The following is a 19,517-nucleotide window of genomic DNA, read 5'->3' on the forward strand; positions in this document are numbered from 1 at the left end:
GAATTCATAATACTTCAAAAGAGCTCTGTGGTCCCACTCATTTCAGACATAAACACTACAGAAGTATGCTGCTCAAGCCGTGTCTTTGGTTACCGAACCGGCAACAATGGGGTTGCCATTGACTGTCAGACAAGTGAAGAAAGATGCTTAGCCAGTGCCTGAAAATAATGCGGATCTGATTGACGTGTTTCCATTACTTTGTAATAATTACTTCATCATTGCCGTCTTAGTGTCTACAGTTTATTTACATGATGGTGCCTTTCTAAACCTCATTAAATCCCCAGAAGATGCAAATGAGGAAAAAAACTTATATGTACCTCATTGTCCTCCAGCCATTTTCCAGTTCATGTTTTTGTCTGAGTTGCTATTTGAATTCCTTTGTTGGCTCATTAAAATCTTCAGTGCCAAACCAGTGATGTTTGTTTCACATCACCTGGCATGTTTAAATTTTGGAAGACACAAGGGTGATAGTGAAAGAATTTCCTGCCCACAAAAATAGAGTGGAAAAATGTGGAAATGCAGAGTCCCAGCAATAACCTGAACAACTGATACCGCCAATAACATTGACATTTTATTAAAAGGTTCCTGTTCACAGTTATTATGAAAAATGATGTTTTATAAACTGATTTCCAACTTTATTAGACACGCTTGTTCAGCTGCTCAAAAAGACCTGCTGAAGTTCAAACTGATCATCAGAGAGGAGGACAAAAGTGAATAGGGTGACTTTGAACGTGGCCGGGTTGGTACCAGATGGGCTAGTCTGAGTATTTCAGAAACTGCAGTTCTGTTGGGATTTCTAGGGATTATAGAGAAGGATCCAAAAGAAAAAATATCCAGCGAGCGGAAGTTTTCTGAGCAAAAAATAGTTTGTTGATGCCAGAGGTCAGAGGAGAATAGCCAGAATGCTTCTGGAAGGCAACAGTAACTCAACTAACCACTTGTCTTTTGTACAGTCATGGGTTTAGAACCAAGTTATGCAGGAGACCACACTGGCTTCCACTCCTAAGAACAGGAAGCTGGAGCTATGGCTTGCAGGCTCAACAGAATCGAACAACAGAAGACTGCAAAAACATTGCCTGGTCTGATGAGTCCAGATCATTCAGATGGCAGGATCAGAATTTATTATAAACAACATGAAATATGGTAATTCTTATATAGCGCTTTTCTACTCTCCCGGAGTACTCAAAGCGCTGTATACAACATGCCTCATTCACCCATTCACTTCTAAACACAAGTGCAAACTAAAGTACATTCACACACATTCATACTCCGATGAATGCATCGGAGGGCAACTTGGGGTAAGTATCTTGCCCAAGGATATTTGGCATGCAGACTGGGGAAGCCAAGGATTGAATCACCAACCTTCCGATCAGCAGCTGATCTGCTCTACCACCTGAGCCACAGCCACCCTACCTGAGCCCACTGCACTAAAACTGCCTCCACGGTCACCTTATGTCAATCCAACAAGCCACCTTAGGGATGTGGTGGGATAGGGAGAGTTTTCGAAGGGGTTGAATACGGTACTAATTAAATATAGCTAATAAAGCGGTCATTGAGTGTACATGCATGCAAATACATCTCATGATGTATGAATGATAAATGGAAGAGAAAAGGGACGTTATATTTCCTTCTACAGACTTTCAGACTGAGTGCTATCTGCACTGTTTGTACGTTCCAACCTCGGGTGTATTATTTCAGTGTTTTCAGCAAACATACAGTCAGTCTTGAAAGAGAATGGGCTCAAGGTTAAGATGGAGACAATCAGACCGTTTCTATTCACCTTGCTGAAACCTTTTAAATGAATCAGTGTGTCTTTGTGATATGTGACTACCACGGTTTTTGTGCTATCACTTTATTTTGAAGCAAAACACTTTTAAAGTGAGGTGCAGTGGTTCTTTTTTAAAGCTTCTTTTGATTGATTGATTGATTGATTGATTGATTGTAAAGTTTTACACTTTTTCTTCATATGTTGTCTTAATTTTCCTTATTTTGTCCGGTTAAATGCTCAAGACTCCATAACATTAAAAACAACATTAAAAATGAGTCAACTCAACAACTCACAGCACTGCAGTGCAGAATCTGAACAAGGACCTCGTCCCCTCTTCCTAAAGGTGAAAGCAGAGGCATAAAAAATAATAAGCATTAATTAATTAAACAAATGCCATTTAATTATCTTTTCCAAGTGATAACTGCAGTCATAATGTCAAAAAAAAAAAACCCTCTTCAGCCTGCATGAGGTTATTCTGGCACACGTGGAATTCATTTCTGTGTATGTATTTCTGGGAAGTGTGTTGTGTTGTTATAAAAAAACAATGGGTGATGACCCTGCCTGCTAAACTGATGTATGGGATCCTGTTCAGCACTGCAGGAGTTTCTCTATTGGCCCTCTCCAGAGAAATGTCCTCCTCTCGAAAAAATGGTCTTTCTACTAGACAAACAAACAGGCGCTCATAAATCAAACATGTATTTTAAGAAAATCTGTCTGTTTTCCCTGCAGTGACTCTTTTTGCTCAGCTCAGTTAACACATGATGCAATTTATTGAGTACTGCAACAGAAATATTACATTTTTCCATTCATTTGATGAGTCAAAAGGAGCAGCCTCCTAATGCACAGAGACGTATGACGAAGACAATGCACTGTGGCAGCTTTGGCCCAAAGTCCTGGTTTAGTGAAGTGCTGAGGCAGCAACGTTCACTGCGGTGTCAGGTACAGATGTCTCCCTGCGAATGCTGAATCAAATGATTTAGCAAGCATAAAGCAGATTAAAACATGCTGTAATATTTGTTCTTTTGATCTGGGCTATGGGTCCACATCAGCTTTGGTCATCTGACCACAGAAAAAACCCTGCTTCCTGAGAAAATCATCAACTGTTCCCCCATTCTGTGCAAAGCCATTAGGGGATTTTCTGTGATTTATTCACATGGTCTTGATCCAAAGCACTTTCCAGTATACATCACTGAAAAGGTCGTTTAAAAGTCTACAAGAAAAACCCAAACATGAAAACCCACACTTAAAAAAATAAGTTATTAAATTCTCTTTTATCTTTAACATGTCTGAGAAAAGTGATCACTTGCAGACTGTGACTTTGATAACTTGCCGTAAGACGTGAAAAACATCAGAAAAATCCTACGGTTATATTCCTCTCTGCCATAGACCATAATTATTGTTCAAAAACTGCTAAAACACATCAGTAAACCAACTTGACACAAACATCATCTTCTGGAAAGCCTTATAAGAGTGTACAACACTGCCTTCCACCAAATCAAATCAAGTCGTGTTTTTTTTAACCAAACAGAGTTAGAGGGCAATGTAATCTCAGCTGTTGGACTGTGTTCAGGAAAGCAGGAACATTTTCTAAATTAAGAATATGCTCCATTTTGTGCCACATGCAAGTTTTAGGGAGATTGCCAGGGTGTATGGTGGAGATAAAGAGATACTGAGGCCCACTGTGAGGTTAAGATTAGGAAAAGATTTCTTTAAAAAATGGAAACTATATATTTCTGACCTATTTTTAAAGATTGGCAATGTTTGGGGAATCTTTTGAACAGTAAGGGATAGAGCTGTGGCCACAGGAAAGGTAGGGAAGGCAGAAGGTATTGAGAAAAGATTAAAAATTGATTTTATTAATTTTATTTACATTACATCAAAAATATTTTGAAAAGATGTAAGTGGTTGAATAGTTAGGGGTGTTACATGCTTAGAACGGAAAATTACAATAAATTCAAAGAAGATAGGTGCCATCTAATTTACTTAGGCTACTGTTGCTCATCATCTGTCTTATTGTTAACAAATAATTATAAAAAAACATATTCTGGGGTAATACTTTATATATATATTGGACTTTGGACATACTAGTCTAAAGTCCAATACTGATTAACCCTAATGACTGTAGGTTTTCAGCAAAATGACAAATTTTTAAAGCTGTCAGCGTTAATCTTGTTAAAATGACGTTAACGCCATAACTGCATTAACGCGGCAAATCTCCGTTAGCGAGTTAGCGTGGATCGGCCCGTGAGTTGGGTTGCATGGCGTCAACGCGTTAGCACGGTTAGCTTGTTAACACGTTAGCGCCGTGCGGGGCACCAGGTGATCTGCGCTAACTCGCTAACGGAGATTTGCCATGTTAATGCGGTTATGGCGTTAACGTCATTTTAATGAGATTAACGGTGACAGCACTACAAATTTTATTGCAGTGTACGACATATAATTCACTTTAGTAGCTACACTTTGCTAGTAGCCAAATTGAACATCGTTCTGCCTTCAGAACTGCCCTCATTCTTGGTAACATAGATTCAACATTGTGCTTAAAACATACAAATTGCCTGTTCCACATCCAAAAGGTGCTTGGATAGAGGTTTGGTGACTGTGGAGGCATATTAAATACAGTGTACTCATTTTAATGTTCAAGGAACTGTTTGAGATGACTTGCGCTTTGTGACATGGTGCGTTATTGTGCTGGAAGCAGCCAGCAGAAGACTGTGCTCATAAAGGGATGGACATGGACAGCAACAATACTCAGCTAGGTCGTGGTGTGTAAAATATCAACCATTCTATTACACCACCAGCAGCAGCCTGATCCATTAATATAAGGCGGGATGGATCCATGCCTTTGTGTTGTTTACACCAAGTTTTGGCCCTACCAATTGAATGTTGCCACAGAAATGGAGACAGCTAATGTTTTTCCAGTCTTCTCCTGCCCAGTTTTGGTGAGCCTAATCAAACTGTAGGTCCAGCTTCTTGTTCTCAGCTTACATCTGATGTGGTCTTCTGCTGCTGTAGCACATCTACTTCAAGGTTTGACGTGTTGTGCATTCAGAGATGCTCTGCTGCATAACTTGGCCACATTCTTCCAATCTTCTACTGTCCATTTTTGCTGAAATAATGTAAATTGTCGCTTCAGTTCAGCGTTCAGAGATGCTCTTCTGCTTCCAATCAGCTTGAAGCAGTCTGGCCTTTCCCCGCTGACATCTAGCATCAACACAACATTTTCACCCAGGAAGCTGCTGCTCACTGAATATTTTCTCTTTTTTCTTTTTCAAGTTGGTTGTGTGGGAAAATCCCAGTACAGTAGATCAACAGTTTTTGAAATACTCAGACCACCCTATCTTGCACTTAAATCATATTTCTTCTCCATTCTGATACTTGTTTGGACTTCAGCACATCATCTTGACCATGCAAGTTGCTGCCATGTGATCGGCTGATTAGATGCCTGTGTAGTAACTGAACAGGTGTACCTAACAAAGTGGCTTGTAAAGCTTTTAATAGGGAGGACCTTAATAGGTGGCCACCAAAGATTAGGGTAATGAGAAATTTGCTGAAGATTCAGTGTGTGTCAGTGTGAGGTTGAGGTTTGACCTTTTATCATTCTAGCTATGAGGCATTTGTATGAAACATTTTTAAAACGAATTCCTGAGTTAAACCTTTTACCAAATCAAACTCTAATCAGTTCATCCTTGAGTCCAAATGAATGTTTGTGTTGAATAAAGAAATACTGCCTTTTTGTGAATGGGACTACCAACTCAAAAACATAATGCCTGAGGGCACGACTGTCACCGAGAAATAATAAAATCATTATTCAATCTTTGAAATTGCATCCCAGGGTCTTTGTTTAGTCCTCATATTAGTGCTGAACAGCGCACACATATTGCCAGGGTCAGGCTGTAATCACTGCTCAGCCTTCACTCACACAACGTGAAATGAAAGAGATGAGTAATGCGCAGGCTGGAAAGAACGGCATGGCAGAAGTTGCCTGACCCCATTGGAGTTTAAACCAGACTTAGCAACAAACACATCTTCACAGAGCACGAAATAAACACAGTTTACCCCCCCTTTCATGACCAATACTGGAAACAGACTGTATTCAATGGAAACCCAATCATTTATGCATGAGCTCAGCATTTATCCTTCAATTATCATGACTCATGATTTTATCAGACATCATTTCCACCCCCTCTCACCAACAGGCTTGCGCAAAAGCCTCATCTGACTGTCCTGCTGAGTTCTTTGCAACAAATTAAACCCTTCCTATTATGCAGAATACAAAAGAGACCATGTTAAGATTTGGTAGTGCTGCGGGTCATAGAATGACTCAATGGTAGATATTTAACAGACAAACCGTGAAGCGTCTCGCTCAGTTCAGAGACTCTTTGTAGAGTTTAGTTAAATTGGGATAGAAGAAATGTTCTCATCTCAATCAAAGTGTGACAGCTACTGAACTACTGCACACCTGAAGCAGAAAGTGCAACAAAGTTATATTTGACTAAACTGCAAAAAAGAAGCTTTTCAATTTGATCTACCTTGGCTCCAATTTTGAAAATATATGAAGAGAACTTGAATTCATGGAATATTTTGTAGTCCTTTGATCAAATTTGAAGGTTTAAAGATACTGCTTTCCACTGCCCCACTGTTGATTGAATATTGCAGTGACATGTTAATGCTTATAAAGGAGCTAGTCATTTCTAGCAACGCTGCCAAAAATTAGAACTTTGATCTTTGGCAAGCCATATTTTAAAAAAGCAATCCTAGGATGTGTGTGATGAAATAATAAATCGAATACCACTGACAAACTGAATTACATCAGGTTGTGGTACGAATACCTTGCCATTCAGTACTTGAACTAGCTCAAAGAAAAAGCTGCTTGCAAATGAACGCACATATTTTGCCCTGTCCTCAGAGTTACATGTGACCTAATACACAAAATAAAAAAAACAACACAGGAAGATAAAACAAACAAAAACCAGCTGGTTTTTTTTTTTTGTTTTTTTTTTGCATCTGTTTCCTTTTTTCTCTGATTTCCACCAGGCATAAACAAAGTGGAGGCAGTTTCTGATAGGCAGGGTGGCTCATATGCTCTGGGTGACTTTCTGAAGAAAAAAAAACAGGCCTACCACCTTCCTCATAATCATCGTCATCATGTTGTTGGTCTCAGTAGTGGATTACATTAATATTATCCATGAGTGAAATGCAGCCAGCAGTCAGGAAAAATTCATATTGCGAGAAGATGAAATTCTTGAAAATCTATAACACCTATTGGGTATCTTGTCTATTAGCAGTAATGGACGTTGGAAGCTTATGAAACCAGCATGTGGAAGACAGCGTCTGAAGGCTTAATGGTATCCAGTGCAATGATTGCGATGATGATGTGATTGCTGACTCAGTGACAGCAGTTACAGAATTACGGCAGCATCAGTGAAACACGATATGAGACAACACATTTTCCAGCTGAGAGCTCTCTTAACTGGACCCCCACCACCACCACCACCACCCAGCTGCTTGCAGATAGAAGTGTGTCCATGTGCTGTACGGTCACCACAGTCAAGCTATTACCCGTTTAGCTTTGAATCCTCCAGATGTGTCACGATGAATCATCTCCCACATCTCTGGCTGAGATTGCATCTCCCTGTTGGTCTTCATCATATAAGAATGCACGCTTGTTCTTGAAACACCAAGATTAAAAATAACTAAATAAATAAGCCCAAGAACATGAATGTGTCACTTGTGGTCTTTGTGTCTTTTTTTTTTTTTTTAAGTAAGTGTATTATGCTATATTCATTTTTCTTTGGGGCAAACAGAATACTGTTGTTTAAAGGCATCCCATTTTACACACTGTCACTCCCGTCTCTGAAGAAAAAAGCCTCACAGCAGTCCAGTGATGAATTGAACAGTAGCAGGTTTATGATGTTTTATAACACATTATTTTCACTATTATGATTACTATTCCACTTCTATGTTATTTACTACAATAATATGTCATAAAAATCTCATCAAAAGATCAAAACATTTTTGCACAATCAGTTTCTCGCTGCTTTTTGTCCCTGTTGGTCTATGCCAATGCAATATTTAAACATGTTAACAAATATGCGCTTTCACATTTTCTTAAAACCCGTTTTTATTTCTTAGGTTATAGGAAAATAAATGGGAAAAACCCATCAGAACAAGCCTGAAATTTTTCATCAGTGCAATGTCTAAACCTCCAAGTAATTCCATGTACTTCCATTGTGTTTTATAGACTCAGAAATATGGAAAACATAAACTTTTTGCCCTTTTCTTAAGATGCAGAGCTGGCACGAGTAACCTACATAACCTAGAATTGGTTATTTCACATGTTCCCATTACATACACTCCAAAATTGCTCCACCTATTCTGATTTGGTTTACATATCGAAAAGGAGTAGGAAGAAGTGCACTGCACACATATTTAATCCCATAAATCATCAGGTAATATTTATCCAGCTTCCTTATTCATATAAATTAATGAATAAGGAAGCTGGATAAGACAAATTTGGGCCTTTTTTTTCATGAGACTCTGTGAGGACAGATTTGCTTTTGTGATCTTGCCTCAAGTGGACATTTCAGCAACTGCATTTCTTAATTATTTTTTTGGTTCATTTATACAGTCTTTATTATTCAGCAGCAATAGCAAAATGGTTTTCCGTGTAAATCTGCTTTATAACACTTCATAGCAAATCCACTTTAAAAAAAACAAACAAAACAGAACTATCATGATACTTAAAAAAACCCTTTCAATGTACACTCTGCTCTATGTGACTATAGAATTTATGGCGACCACATCTTGTTGTAGTTTTTAATCTTTTGGCATTTGCTGACTATGTAAACACATTTACCGGGATAAATAGTTATTTTATGTTTTATAGTGTTTATTCTAGCCAATAATTAGGACGGACAAACTTTAAACTACAGCTATCAATAGCAGAACCTTGACCTAGGGGCAGTCATGGCTCATGCAATCGATTATCTAACAATCGGAAGGTGGATGGGTTGATCCCGACCTCCTCCAGTCCTCGGGCACGATACTAAACCCTGAGTTGTCCCTGATGCATTTGTTATCATGTTAGTTAGCATCATGTCAGATAAATGAATGAGTGTGGTTGGGTGAATGAAAGATGCTATATAAGTACCAGACAATTTACCTCCCATCTGACTCCAATAACTGCTTTGAGGTGGTTTATATTGCAAGGTAGAAAAAACCCTACATAATTCAAAAGAACCATCCACAATCACATGATCCCCTATAAGCAAACACTTGGCAACAGTGGGAAGGAAAAACTCTCTTTTAACAGGCAGAACCAGGCTCGGGGAGGGGCGGCCATCTGTTGTGACGGTTTGGGGGATGAAGGGAAAGAGAAGAGAGCAGAGAGAAACAGGACAAAAGGGAAACTGTAGGACAGAGTTTGCTTTATTTAATCATTAGAAATAATTAGTGGTGTATAAACAGACAGAGTTTGAAAACAGATAAATGAAGGAGAAACGCTCAGTGCATCATGGAAAGCTTAGCTAGTTAAATTAGCTGGATGAGCAGCCTAGTACGATCAGACTATTTTTACAGTATTATCACTTCATAAACAGTGAGCGTGGTCTTAGGGCACGAATGGTGTTGGCTGTTTCTAGTGAAGAAGGCAATTTCAGATTCTGGGTTATTTCCCAAGGGTCACCACAGATTGATCCACCTGTCACATATTTTACACTGGATGCTTGTGTCTCCTCCCAGAATCAAACCAGGGATTTAGGTCTAAAAGGGAAATGTGCTAACTACTACTAGAACCACTCTTGCCATTTCTAGAGTAAGCCATTTAATTATTTTTCTTTTTATTCTTAGGATATATTTTATTTATACATATTTATATATTTCAGTTGGATTAAAAAACACTGATTATTTTTTGAAATTCATAGTAATCTAAACATGCTTACACTTGCTGATGTAAATCACTCATAATGAACCTAGTTAGAGAACCCGCCTTGGGGAAGAAGCACTTGAATAGGATAACTTTGTCTAGCATCGCATCGTTTCCTTTGTTTACTTTGATGTCTGACATTTGTTAACTTAGTTCGTTGGATTTAGGACACGAGCAGCAGAGCTGAAAAGCTACTATTTATGTCAATACTTTATAACCAGTCTGCGTGGTGTAGGGCATTGTTTTGGAAATAAACATGTCCTCTCCAGTCTAGAAGGTCATTTCAGATGCGCTCTTATTTCCCAAGTGTCACCACAGCAAATGCATCACGGATTTTTGGCATGTAAAGACAAAGAAGATCCCGGCAGAACCACCTCTGCCATTTCTAGAGTTAAGTTATTTAAATAACTGTGTTTTAATTCTTCTTTAAATCGTCTTTTATGTTATTATTTGTACATTTCATGTTACATTGAAAATTATAGTAGGTAACTTTGGAAATCTAAACAGTTTCTATTTCAAATTTATTTTGTTGGTGTCAGCTTATTTATAACACAATAGTGATGACTCTTTGCAGGGTCATCGCTCCCTTTCTGTGAATTTTTGCTTAAGGTCCCAGACTCCACAGTTAGAACTGATTTCTACATTTCTTCTTAGGAAACCCGCGTGTCATCCGTTTGACCTCTCACCCAAGCATCACACAACACCAGAGAGAGACTGAGGGAGAGAGAGAGAGAGAGAGAGAGAGAGAGAGACTGACTCCCACTGTTCGCGTTGGGAGCCTGAGCGAGAGGCAGAAGCGAAAGAAAGACTGTCACACAGCCTGGCTCGCATGCTTTAACTTGTTCTCATGTAACCGCCCGTGAAGGAAAGACGCAGAAGAAGAAAACAGAACAATTGCATGGATTTACAAATGCCTTTAAATCTCGTGACCACTGACCAGGGAATATGAGCCGGCTATGAGAAGTTGTTTGATCCGACCGGACGTGCGAGCGCTGCCGGCACAAATAAACTCATGGTAGGTTTTATTTCACATAGCAGCCTGCTGTATTTTCACGGCTGTTTAACCTTTTTAACATCAGTTTTCTGCCGTGAAACCTGTTGTCTGCGCCAGTTCAAAATAGTTTATGCACTCGCTTCTCTGGCTGTGTGTCTGAAGGGAGCGGGTGCAGAAATGGAAAAGTTTATGGCTGATTTGACTGTGCGCGCACAGTGTATAGCTACGGAGACATCATAAGTATAACGGACTCCTTTCAGCGCAGAGGCGCCCGCTCTCCCTAAAGGGAATGAATAGGTCACTATGTATTCTAATCAAACCCAAGATTTGACTCATTTTAAAGCGGCGGAGAGAGCCGCCGCTCCTGAGAGTTACCGAAAAGAGCGCCAATCGTGGGCGAACATCGTGGAGATCATTCGCAAAACTATCGAGGAAATCTTATTCGAGTCGCAATCAGTGAAGCGGTCGCTTTTATTCCAAAGTAACCACAGCGAGGTCTTTGGTTACATTTCCTGCGAGAAAATGTGGCTTCCATTCATGAGATGCAGGATTTTCAACCGTGAGAGACCAAACAAAAGGTTTCCTGCTGACCAATGAGAGCAGGGGAAGCCTCTGGAGGGACGGAGCGGTCCTCTCTTTGTCCAACAACACCAGACCGACCACTGATGCCTGCTGCGAAGCCAGCCTGACCGGGGGGTGTTTGGGAGTGAGACGGCATCTTTTTGCGATTGCGCGTAAAGGCGCACCTCACAGTCAAGCAGGATCTGAAAACACCTGCACATTTATCTTTAACTGCCTGAAAGAATTTGCAGGAGGTAGACATTTAAATTAGAATATGCTGGTGCTTTATGGAGTCATGTGATGTGCTTGGTTAGTGGCTGACACATGCCCCTCGGTGTGAATCACCTCACTTTAACCTCCTTCCCCCTTAACTTTCGGCTTGGTTAAGTTAATGTGCACAGTAGCTACTACAAGGGATTTTAATTACTGTAATTGAGCTTTTAATTGAGCACAGGTAGCAAAGTGGCTGCAGTGGTCTCAAACGCTGAGAGAACTTAATCGGCGAAAGAGAACTTAAGTAGCAGGACAATGCAGAGGTGATGGGAAATCTGTCAAGAGCACTAGTGCTGGCTGGAGCAGTTCATTGATTAGATGAATGCCAGGGAATTAATGAAGTGTTTAAAGAGCTGAGACATTTATCAAGCAGAAATGCCACGCATCCTATAGCGACCATCAACTTAAATGATTTGTGTCACCATACATCTCATATTTGTGGGATTTAAGGGCAGTTAACTGTGCAAGCAATGTGAAGACGTCATCTTTTTTTAAATTACATATCATGAACTACTAAGCACTCATTCAAAAAATAAATTAAAGAACAACCCGTGATGAAATTAATAATTGCTATCATCCATAAAGAACACTTATTTTTAAAGCTTATATATCATGTCATGTTGTTTACATTGGCGCGGCAGGATATATACAGTGTGTGTGTGTCTGTGACAGGATGTGTAGCTGTTTGTAAGTTGACACAGTCTATGTGGGAAGGCGAGTCGTAGGCGTAAGTGTGGTGGGGATTCTCTTTCTCACTGCAGTATATTATTATACAGTGAGTGGGATGGATGATTAAAATGATTTAAATGCCTCGACTGAGGGTAGCGTGCGTGGCCTCTAGCAGCCTCACTGTTTTTGTTCAAGCTCTTTTTTAAAGATTTCTACCCACAACAGATTTCTGGAGTGACTGAAGCACTTTGATGAATTACTCTGGCCAGCCCAAGTTGATCTATCATATCAAACTTCTGACTGGTGTAGCGTCAACGTCTCTCTTCATACTGGGCTGATGAGGCATTCATTTCGCATCTTGAAGAAGCAGAGCTATGAATGAATAATATTTCTGTCAAGTATGAGGAGAAAGATTTTTTTCAATGAGGCTTTGATTACGTGTAAATGTGAGCACAGCGGGATTAACAGCTTCAAACACTGGTTTTTCTCCGGTCCTGAAGATGATCACGCTTCTTTCACAGAAAGGATAAGATCAGTTTTGATGTGAAACATCACGTCGGCAGAAAAATGCATATAAATATGACGTGGCGATCATCTTATTGCTAAGCAGATCACAGTCTGTATGTAAAAGATTCCTCGGTTTCTGAAAAACGATGGGGAATGCATGAGCAGATCAGCAGAAGCCAAGAAGAGAGAACTTTAAGAGAAAATAACCCTACTTCTCTCCCGATGTATGACCTCAGTATACTTTTCTTTTGTATACATTTCTTTATTTTTGGCCTTATTTACAAGTTTCAAGCCATATTTATTGCCAACACGTTCTCACTCCCTAAGGGTTATTGCAGCACTATAATTATTTTCCAAGAAAAGGTTTAAATTGACGTAAAACACATGATAAGCAGAAAATGACTATGACAAGTTGTTACCCAATAAATGACTGACAAGTGACTCCTCGTAATGGGTAAAGATTCACTTCCACTTCCCGCCCATGACATCTGAGCAAGGAGTGGAAGCGATGTCAATGGCCAAAATGCAGAACTTATGATAAAAAAAACAAACTTGCGGCTTAAAATTTGTCATCTCCAAACCGTTACGTGTCTATATCTCATTTACAAAATCGATGGCTCAGACTTGATGTAAATGATTTTTCTGCTGGTTATGAAGTGGAAGCTGCTTGTACTGAACTTTGCAGCTCTCTTTTTTAGACCTATCTTTGTTCATTGCAGTGGTGAGTTGTGCGTTTTCCTTTGTTTTTCAACCCACCGTTTAGTCCATGAATAATTGCCTGGCTCCAAGTGCCTCTACTTTCACCAAGAATCTTTCAAAAGGGCCCGAGTTCATTTAAGTTGATATGAGATTTGTATAGATCACAGGAATGTAAATAACAAGCTAAAGCTGTTTAAGCAGGGTTTGTTTTTCCTAATGCATTTTCTTATGTATTCAAAATCAAGCATTCTGTTGAGCAAATGACAAAGGCTAACTTTAAGTATATTTCCAAGGATGTAGTTTTATAAACTACACCCAAGCTATAGGCTGTTATATATTGTGAGTTTGATAAAGAAGAAATGCTAACCTATCTTTGTTGGAATTTTCTCAGGAGAAGGGGATGCAATAGACACAGCAGATGCATTCTATAGGAATTCAATTTAAGTGACCTTTACCATTACAATTACCATAGAGAATTTAAAAGAAAATATGCAAAGGGCTGTGGTCTTTTCAGAGTCATGGATTTAAAGTCATTAGACACTGACAGTGATGAAACGTATCCCAATGTTTGGACGAAGGATGAATTACACACCGGATTAGTGCAAGTGCACAAGATGAACCCAAGTGTTTTGTGCAGTGGGGCAGCTTTTATTAGCAGAGAGAAGTGAAGACTTTCATGTGAATCGTGCCATTGTGCATTTAGTGTCACATGCATTTGCCACGTCGGTGCGTTTGTTTATTCATGCAGTTTTAATTTAGGTGTAATTTTCACCGGGTAATCCAGCCCATAAATCTTGAAACGTTTTCATATTCTGCTGGTGGTGTCATAATTTATCAAAATGAACTAGAAAGCGGAAGTATTAATGAACACTGGTGCATGGTCTGTCTTCCTGCCAGCTTCCTTTTGCCCCACATTTCTTTGTTTTCAGTGAGAACTCGTTTGGGACATTTTGCACCAGATGGGGCAACAGTGTGTCCCAGAGCAGCTCTGTTTCATCCCAAAAGCCTCTGATCAGACCCTGTGGCATTTTTTCCCTGGTGGTCAAGGGAAGCCAACTACCCCCCCTTCTGTTCAGATTTTAGTAGTTATTTAAAGAAAAAAACAATCTGTCCAACAGTTTCAGTAATTCTTCTCCCCTCCTGTTATCTTTCTCACTCATCACTGAGGACTCGTCTGTAAAATGCACTGAAGCACTGTACTTCTGAATGCTGCAGAGATTGTGGCTGTTTACAGCTTGTGCAGGCTTGTTTGTGTTCTCAGTCTGTTATGCTGGGCCCTGAACATTTGATCTAGCTTTAAATGATAAGGAAGCATGGACAGTATCATTGTACATCAGGCAAGTAAAACAGGGTTTGTAAGCAAAGGTGCCCTGATTGCACTGGGAAAGAGAGCACACTGCATGTCGGTAAACGTCAGCATCGGGTATGTTGCATACTCTCTGCACATCCTGTATCTGCATGTTTTGTGTAAAATGCAATCGTGTGGTTTAGGGTTACTGTCTCACTTGGCTTCCTCAAAATTGTACCTCACACCACACCACAGATCAGTGCTTTTGATATTGAACACAGCTTTCTTTTTCTCAGTGACTCATGCATTCCAGCCCTGCTCTGATAACTGGCACCCATTTTGTTCTCTTACATGGCCTTTTTCCATCCTGTAGCACAACTGTGTTTCACAAGTGAAGCATCTGACCTGTGTCTTGTTTCTTTGAAATAAAAATTCAACCACTGCTGCAGGATGCTTTATATCAAGTTTTCACTGGTGCACCGATCATTAGACATATCGAAATATGAAAAAAAAATCTGTCAAGTTTTCACCTTCCTTTCAGGCTTTTTACGAAACCTTTGTTTTCTTCAGCACTGGCTGCATGTTGCATGCTGTAGATTCAGTATGTAATCAACCCTCAGCAATACAAACCCCTCCCACTCCCACAACATGACGTCTTTTCAGTTAAGCTGTGTCCTCAGGGTCTATGAGTCTGCTCTGAGGATTAGAGAGAAACTTACATTTTTGAAAATGTCCATATTTAGTATTCACCTCTTGCTTAAATAGTTTCAGTTCTGCTTTTTCAATTTTAGATATCTGTGTCATTTTTCCTATTAGAGATTTTCAGTGTCATTGGAGCCCCGTTGTGCTACTGTTGACGCATACTGACACATCCATGTTTTCCTTTAAAAGGTTGCTGTGAAGGCATTATTAGAAATGCAGCGTTGTACAGATTCTGTACTGTTTGGTCAGTTACGGAGTTTTGCGTGGGAGAATCGTATGAAAAGAAGCAGCCATAGCGAGATGAAAAGGTCGGCACGTGTCTTGGTCCTTGCTGTTGTTTTCCACTGTCACACCACAACACATCAAGGTGAAAAGTTGCACAGAGCCAGGGCGACTCAGTTGCTCTCAGTCGCTCATGGCATAGTTTGGTGTGACTAAACCCACCACAGTGGAAAAACCCTATAATACCTGTCTTCCTGCAATGTGCATTCATAAACTGTGCCCACGGCCGCAGAGCAGTTTTGTTTTGAAAACTAATCTTTGTGGGTTAGACACCCACTTGGCTAAGAGATTTCTGGTCAGTGTTGAAACTAGAGATGGCACAATACCACTTTTTCATGTCCGATACCGATATCATAAATTTGGATATCTGCCGATACCGAAATGAATCCGATATAGTGTGTTTTTTAATCAATAAAACAGTTTTTTTAATATCTTGCTCCTTTTTGTATAAGTTCATACTCAAGTTTAAAAAAAACACTAAAGCTATTCTGTTATACCTGTATGCAAAAAATACACTGCACCCAAAATATTTCATAGTTCAGCAATACTGATCAATCTAATAAACTTAAACCTACTCCATTCTCCCTATTCTGGTATTTTAAAGAGTAAGCAACCTAACTAATAGGGCTCTAAAACTCCCAGCAAAAAAAAAAAAAAAAGGGAACACCCCACCCTCCACCTCATGATGCTTAATTGACGTAATCAACTTTAATTTGATGCAGTGTGAAAGAAAATGCACAGAAATAAATTATTTTTCAAGAATAATTAAATAGAATCAACATCTTTCTTCAACAGAACTGCAGACTGCACAGATCGTACCTTCCCAAAGGAAAAAGTACTATAGCTTACTAGGGTATATTAGACTTAATAGTTACTATATACAGTAATGGACTTCTATACATTTTACATCAGATTAAAACTTTGGGTGTAAGATTTGGAAAATTATTTATTAAAAGCTCGACATTTTAAATGAGATTAAGAAAGAAAAGTATGTCTTTGTGCCCTCTTTTCCCTGTTCATGCCCTATCGGCCCCCCTGGCTAAACTTTGCTAGAACCGCCCCTGCACAGTTACCAGCCGTCAGCTACGTAGAAAAGGATCCTGGTGTAGAAAGTAAATAAATTCTAACAGCTTATCAAGCTTAAACGTGCTGCTGTTGTTCAGCCGCTGCTTTCCTCTTTCTGGCGCGCAGTGGGCGATAGACAAGCAAGAGAGACGGACTCTTGACAGAAAAGCCAATCAGCTGATCATTGATCAGTTTCATGATTGAAGTAGCAGCAAGAAGAGGCAGTCGCTCCATATATCAGTTGTAAAGCTTACGGGAATGCTTTACAAACATTAAGAGATGAACTTACACACTTGCTTTACTTCTCTCTGGGATAACTTCCTCGGAGATGAAATGCCAGATTGGTAGCAAGGCTACAAATACACACAGCCACTCTATCACATGACGCGTTCTGTGAGGTGCTTTTTTTGATATTTAATGGATCGGATTACATTTTTTATTTCTCTCCGATATCCGTAATTTACATCAGTATCGGACCAATACCGATACATAATATCGGATCGGTCCATCTCTAGTTGAAACCCTCAAAATCTGTAAAGTGTTTACCCTCCCTATATGTCAACAGAATATTGTCAACAAAACAAAAAACGTCCACCTTGTTTTTATTTTCTGTATTCAAAGATTTTCTCTAATTTAAAACTGAATATTTTTTTGTGTTTTCAATGTTTGAGCAAAACAAGTAATTTGAAGACTTTATTTATTTGCCAGAGGTTTATTATTCAACTAATTCTATGTCCTGTGAAGACTGCACATCTTGCAGACTTTAGTGGAAACATACATGTATCTCATTAGTATGCAAAAGAGCTCTTTGCGTCACCGTAAACAAACTGGCTGTCAGAAGCTGTGTTGTTCTCTATGTCTATTTAAAAGTCTTAGGCCATTCAAGCAGTCTATCAAAAGAGATGTCAGCTCTTAAATATGTCGTCTTCAGCTTCTCGCCTGTCACAGGAAATCCTTTGTTGCCTTTGTAAATTTTCATAAACAGACTGGTGTTTTTGTAAGCTTGCGTCTAAGTGACAGCGGGCTTCGGTGTATGACTGAATGATCTGTACTAGAAACAGTATCCGGCTGCATTCTGGCTGTGTTTTAGTGTGGGAGTTGGACTTTGAAACTAACGGTGCATGCAGGGTGCCCGGTGATAGATGGATCCTCCAATGAAGTCATGTTATGTATTCCTGATGAGACTAGTGAATCAGAGGAGAGGATTTATGTGGCGGTGGAGGAGCAACCACTCCAGAAGATGTTGTCTGTGTGAAGTGGTGGACTGAGGCTGTTTGTCATTGTGCTGAACATCCAGTGATTAAGCTACCATGCTGACAGACATTCATCTGCTTTATCAAGTGAATGACTTGCATGCAAAATTCATTTGGCTCCAGTAAACAATGGGAAGTTTAATGGCAAGTCACATGCTTCATCTTCTTTTTGGTGTAATCCCATAAGTCACAAAGGTTTGCTAGTCAAACAGTGGTTTGTCTCTGGTTCCTTGCAAATTTAAAGCAATGAATAAAAAAAATTATAAGCTACTACATGTACTGCTAAGTGGGAAAAATTAAAGGTAAGGAAAAAAAAATCACATGAAAAACAACCTGTTTTCAAGCAGCATGCGAGTTTTAATGTGCAGAAATGACTGTTGTGAGAAACAATTTCAAATTTCTTCAATAACGCAACAAACCTTGTGCTACTGAGACATCTCACTGGGACTTTGAGGTGCTGAGTAAGTCTGGCAACTCACGGTTGCGTGACACTGCCAAGCTGGGGGTCATTGCTTGTATTAATGATGCATGGGGAGCTGAACTGGCTTTTATTTCCCACACCATCTGTATCCAGTTGTGCCATGTAGATGGATTTTGGCGAGCTGAACAACCCCCCTTAGCAGCCAGTGGTATGATTTATGGGACTGTGGCACAAAGGGATAATGTGTGCAGAGAAAACTATTTGCAATTATGCAAATATCCACATTCACGATATACATCTTATTTATTTAATGCAAGGTTTAATATTGTGTTTTCCACTAAATATTCAAAAAGAAGTTCAGTGATTTCAACTGTTTTTGTTTAGTAAAAGCAGAGACATTTATATCTCTCAGGAGAACATAAAAACTGAAAAGGGTTGGAAAAGGAAGAAAATGTAATTTAGATAATTGAGAAATAATTGAACAACATAGGTTTGTGAAACCACTAGGTCTAGATGTGTAGTATGATATTAAAATAAGTAGTGATAAAGAATCTTAGTAAAGCAGAGAGAAAAAATGGCTGATATCAAGAAATCCTACCAGTGGCTGGGCAAAGCAGGATTGAAGCACAAGAATCATGTGTATATGAAATATTTTAAACTATTTATATTCACAATATTATTGGATGACCACCTTTATTCCTAAAAGCAACTCTTTTTGGCAAGTTTTCTTTCAACAGTCTTCAGGAAGCTCTCAGGAAGATCATGAAGCCTGGTTCTCCGGGCTTCATGATCAATCATTTCTGCTGAGGCTTTAGCCAAAAGTAAAGCGGATCAGCTGAAAGGTGAGATTTATCTCTCAGATACTGTGTCTGATCTTTTTCCTATTTCTTAAGGACATGACTTATACGTTCATCTGCTGTAAAAAGAATAGTTTTTGTAATTTTTTTGTTCTCCACTTGGCAAATTTACAAATTTTCTTAAGGATTGGCTGCACACCAAAGATAATTCACGATTTCCTGTAATAGCTGTTTGGAATCATCTTCCTTTTTTCAAAAATACAATTTGAGGCCTGTCAAACTGTTATCTTCAACATTTGTCATTCTATTATTTA

At 39.3% G+C, this 19,517-nt stretch overlaps 1 protein-coding gene across 2 annotated transcripts in view; it reads left to right on the top strand.

Annotated features, from left to right (window-relative positions):
• chst15 (carbohydrate sulfotransferase 15) overlaps positions 1–19,517 on the top strand; it is a 64,451-nt gene that overhangs the window by 14,892 nt on the left and 30,042 nt on the right. The window contains exon 2 of one of the 2 annotated variants that reach the window (XM_082543807.1): positions 10,347–10,707. The exons of the other annotated variant lie outside the window; for it this stretch is intronic. The gene's annotated coding sequence lies outside the window, so the exon portion shown is untranslated. The remainder of the gene's footprint in view (positions 1–10,346; positions 10,708–19,517) is intronic. 2 annotated transcript variants of the gene reach the window in all.

The sequence above is a fragment of the Aulonocara stuartgranti genome (assembly GCF_965226115.1).
Source record: "Aulonocara stuartgranti genome assembly, chromosome: 8".
In the NCBI taxonomy this organism is placed as follows: domain Eukaryota; kingdom Metazoa; phylum Chordata; class Actinopteri; order Cichliformes; family Cichlidae; genus Aulonocara; species Aulonocara stuartgranti.